Genomic DNA, 5,519 nt, shown 5'->3' with positions numbered 1-5,519 from the left:
GGATCTGTTAAAAGGATGCTGATTGAGTAATTTTCTCATATTATCTGGTTTACCCATGATCCAGCACACTGACACAAGCTTAAAAGTCTTCTCTAGCCATTATTGTGGGGGTGTTTCCCTTCTAAAATGGCCTGCTGACTAACATAAGTCAGGGGGAGGAGGCAGTATCACAGAATGAAAGGTTCAGAGAGCAAAGGGATGTATTGTGGGTAACTGGATAGCAGTTGTGCTTAATTTTACATTTTAACGTGGGTCGGGATGAAATAGGCAAACACACCATAAAACTTATAGTCAATTTAAAACAAACAGTTATCTCTATTTTAAGTAAAAATTCAAGGGTAATGCATTTTGAAAGGGCCACAGTACCCATGCTTCAAAGTGAGCCAAGGGAATATGGAATTGTGCCAACTAGACCTCAAGGGTATTGAGTGAAAACTGTTTCAGAGTCTTGTGATCGCCATCTAAGAGATGGAGACAGAATATAATCAATATTTGGCAATGGCAGTAAATAGATTCAGAAAGACGGGAAAAGGCATCTGGTCAGTTAAATTCTTAATAACTTGTGACCACGCTCAATTGTATTGTCAGCATTGGGAGGATACAATAAAGCACATTTATATGAGTTGTAGATTGCATTACAACTAAGCTATTAAGTTCAAAGATACAGTATCCCCAGGAAACAAAGCATTCACACAAAGCCTTCTTGCATCTCCCCTCCACTCCATGCTGACTGAGTTTTTATTCTGACCGCTGGCTTCAGCATTTTGAGGAATCTTCCTCTCAACAGGACATTGATATCTGAGCAGAACAGAAAATTGTCCTCATTTCCAACCTAAAGGTGGCATATTTACATAAGCTTCTCTCTCATTTAAACCTGTCATAATCCCCAAGGATTTAATAGTTGAAATGCAAAGTCCATTTTTAATAAATAAAAAGTCAGACAAAGCAAACCTCATCTGGAGAATTTTAACAAATCACTTTTCTTCCTTTAGGAAAATGCTGTCTTCTTTAAAAAGTTGTATGGTTTCATCTGATATTTCTACTTTCCAGGAAAAATATTCAAATGAAAATGTATACATATGTGCATGTGCATATAAAGGTGTTCAGAAGCTGGCCTCAAAATGTGCTGCTCAGCATATTGATTATTTAGGGTTAAAAGAAGTTGAGAACCAGCTCTTGTCTTCCGTGCTTCAAGTACGGTGTCCACTTTCTCCTTTGGTAAAGCAAGGTTACATTCTGAAGATTCCACTAGTCAAGATACCCATACCAGGAAAAAGAAATGTCAGGAGTCAGCTTTTGTTAGGAGAATCTCTTACTGCAGGACTGGGTAGGGTTAGTCATTGTTCAGTTTCTTCTGACCTTTCTGTTCTCCTCCACCCCTCTGCCAAAGGCCCCAAATGCTGTCCTTCCTGTAATGCAGGTTGATTTGTGGCAATTGTCAGGTCACTTCCTTGAGTCTGATATTTTGATGGAACTCAGATACACATGCATTTAAGAGAAACTGTTTTTCTCCTGTTTATGTTAATTTAAGGCTCAGATCCAGAACTCAGCCTACCGGGGTGAGAGGAAGCAGTCTTCCTGTCTTACACACAGGAAGTAAGGAAGGACTGAGATCATAGGTTCACCTGACAGTGCAATATAACTAACCGTTTTTAATCTTACTTCCCACGTGTATCTAAATCAGAGGTGGTTCCGAGGTTTTCATTTTGCATTTGATAGCTGTGTTGAAAGGCAGCTAGTCTGCTGTGATACTCTAGTGAACATATTAAAACAGGGTTAGTTATTAGCTCTTGAGGTTGCAGTACTGTTACAGGAACTTAGAGGAAAAAAAGATATATCTGTGTTAAAGAGTCTGTAAGACTGGACTGACTGACAAACAGCACTCCCTGACTGTAGAAAGTTGGGATGTGCAGACATAGAACCAAATTATCCAAGGCGACATTTATCACCACTGATCACTCAGCTGCATCTGACCTAACACTCTTATGACTATCATGTGGAATATAGTAACTTAGTAGACTTTATCTCCCATCATCCCTGAAGCTAAATATGTCATCAGATAGCATCTGGAAGCTGTAGTAGACTTCTTGGCTTTGCTATAGCTCGCCTAACTGGTGATTCTACCGCTCTGTTGAAAGTGTCTTGATTTATGATTGTCTTTCATTCTCTAAGTATACAAAGTTCATGAACCTGTTGTCATATTAGAACATGGTGCTTGGATATCCTGAGTCTGTGTCTACAGGCTATCATCTCTTAATTTGACTCCAGAATGAATTCTCTTTTCTCAAAAGAAACTTTCTCCAGAAAACCACAGTGGGAGCTACGTGTCTGCACCAGCAAGCCCCTTTATGTGTCTCTCAGTTTGGTCTAGGACTACTGGTCTTTTCTCCATCCAACAGGATAGAATCCACATCCCAGACCCTAGGATCAGGGATCTTATTTTTCTCGTTTCTCTTTGTTGACAGCAGGATGAGGCCTGCTCTAGGTTACTACATGTTTGTGTAAGACAGTGATTTTTTTTCAGGCTATGCTTTATCCTAAGAGACTCCCTTTTACAAGCAGCTTTGACTCCAATTTTAAGGTAAAGGGCCATTTCTCTAGGGTGAGCCTGTAAACACTGTCATCTCTTCTGGCCCACCCATGGAGCACAGACTGATAAATGACCTATTCCTGGGAGTAGAAATGGAACCACTGCATAAATGTATTGGGATAAATTGAGACTGCAGGCACACAAATTTAAAACCATACCAGAGAAACCAAATAACTTATCAGACACACCAGACCTAGGAAAGAGTGGGACTCCCTCACGTGGACCTCCAAACATTCTAGCACTTTGATGGCAATGACCCCATCATGACCTGTCATTTGATACTTGGTTTGTGTGTGAGTGTGTGTGTGTGTGTGTGTGTGTGTGTGTGTGTGTGTGCAAAGACTCCCCAGCTGACCCTGGAACCTCAGTTCCATCCCCTGCTATTGATTTAGTTTCCTCAAGGACATCTATCTGGGCATACACCTTGTTGACTGAATTCTGACCTTCCTTCTGGATTATTTTCCTTTTACTTATTTTCTTTTTCCTTTCCTTTTAAAAAACATTTTTGGGGTGCTAGGGGCTGAGCCTTAGGTTTTTCCTGTATGCTAGGCAAGTGTTTATTCTTGAGCTACGTCCACAGATGAATTTTTCTATTAATTATTCCCTCAAGAAAGTGAGGAACTTCTAACTCTTCAGATTTGACCTTAAAAAAACAACTCCCCAGGACACACACACACACACACACACACACACACACACACACACACACACACACAGAGAGAGAGAGAGAGAGAGAGAGAGAGAGAGAGAGAGAGCAAGCCAGCCAGTACTGTCTAAATGGATACTCACCCCATTATTTTCTTCAAAGAACTTAGCTGACCACTAGGTCCCATCAACATGAAGCTAAGCTGTTTTTAGACAACATCTGAGGTCCTCAGAAAAGGTTTCCTCACTTCTGAAACCTGCCTACTTGGTGTTTCCAATGTATTCAAAGGCTCCAGATTTATGACTTTTTTTGTTTTGTCTCTACGAAAACTTCATGAAATTGTTGCCATTTTAGAACATGGAATTTGGAGTAACCTAAATCTGTATTCCCTTGCAATCATTTCTCTTATTTGGTTCCAAAATAAGTGATCTCATTCCCTTTGAGATGAGAGCTGTTTCTTATATAAATAACCCTAACAGTACCAATTCTATCTGCACATATTTATACTTCATCTAGACCTCATTAGGAACCAGTGTGACTCAGTGAGTGAGTATAGTCACTGTTTGAACTTTCGTTCACTGTTAACATGTAATGCTTGTTTTTCTTTCTGGGGGTGGGGGTATCCATGCCTGCTAGATACCCTTTGCTGAGGTGGTGGGGAACTCCATTTTCTACTCCTGTGGAATAAATAAATAAATAATTAGGAGTTTGGGAAGATGAGCACCTAGGCTTCTTGCTTCAGGACAGATGCTCCTAATTTATAGAAAATGGAAAATGGAACCATGCAATATAGAAACTGTGTATAAATAGTCTTTGTAAGGTTTATTTACCTTATATGTATGAATATTTTGCCTGCATGCATGTATGTGTATCACATGCACGATTAGATCCCTTGGAACTGGGGTTATAGATAGTACTAAACCACCTTTAAGGGTGCTGGGAATTGAACCCAGGTCCTCTGCAAGAACAAGTGCTCTTAACCGCTGAGCCATTTCTCTACTACATGTATTATAAATAATTTGTTGTTGAGATCAGGCTATGCCCTAGTCCCAGTCACTCCCTATTATTTAAAGCAGTGATTTCTCAAGCCAGGCATTGCCCCATGAGACTTCATTTTACAAGTGCTTTTGACACCATTTTGAAGATGGAAGATAACTCAGTTGGGTGGACACATGAATGGTCACCATCTATCCGGAACCACAGCAGACTGATTCCTGGGAAAGGAGTCCAGCCCATGCATTTACTGGGATGAATGGAGGCTTGTGAGAGCACATGGGGTGTTAAAACTGTATCACAGGGCTTGTGAGATGGCTCAGTGGGTAAGAGCACCCGACTGCTATCCTGAAGGTACGGAGTTCAAATCCCAGCAACCACATGGTGGCTCATAACCATCCGTAACAAGTTCTGATGCCCTCTTCTGGAGTGTCTGAAGACAGCTACGGTGTACTTACATATAATAAATAAATAAATCTTAAAAAAAAAAAAAAACAAAACAAAAACTGTGTCACAGAATCCATGGCCATGAACAACCATTTCAGACTAGGGGGATGGCGCAACTCTCACCTGAGTCACATAAAGAGCTGAACACCTGTATCACTGTGGTGATGGCTCTAGTCTGTCACTTGAGCACCCTGTACTTACCAGATAGGCAGAGAACTGTCCTGGGGGCTTCAGGCTGTCTCCATCCCTGCTGTTGAAACAGCATACTAAATTGTTGACTGCTGTCCTGTTTGCTTCTCAGGACCTGCTGTCCATCCGTTTGTCTGTCCTTTTACCTGGACCCACTAAAACCTGGAGAGGTGCTTCATTCAGCAAGAGACAGCATAGAAAGGCAGAGACAGAGAGTGAGTGGTAAGAGCTGGGGGGGAGTCAGCCTTCAAAGAAATCTCATGAGCAAACCTGGCTTTTGTAAATTTTCAGAGCTGGGAGTGATTTAGTTTCAGATAGCATATGTGACCAAAAATAAATGAATAAATAAATAAATAAATAAATAAATAAATGGGAGGGGGTTGGAATCCAGGTATAGAGCTGTTATCTGCAGCATAGACAGCTCCCTTAACCCTACCACAAAGAGTTCCAGGTAAAGGTGAGATGGTCTGATTTCTTCAATTTTTTTTTTTTTTTTTCGAGACAGGGTTTCTTTGTATAGCCCTGGCTGTCCTGGAACTCACTTTGTAGACCAGGCTGGCCTCGAACTCAGAAATCTGCCTGCCTCTGCCTCCCGAGTGCTGGGATTAAAGGTATGCACCACCACGCACGGCTGATTTCTTCAATTTTTAAGAT

The sequence above is a fragment of the Mus pahari genome, chromosome 13 (assembly GCF_900095145.1).
Source record: "Mus pahari chromosome 13, PAHARI_EIJ_v1.1, whole genome shotgun sequence".
NCBI classification, from domain to species: Eukaryota; Metazoa; Chordata; class Mammalia; order Rodentia; family Muridae; genus Mus; species Mus pahari.
Note: the sequence above shows the minus strand (reverse complement) of the source record.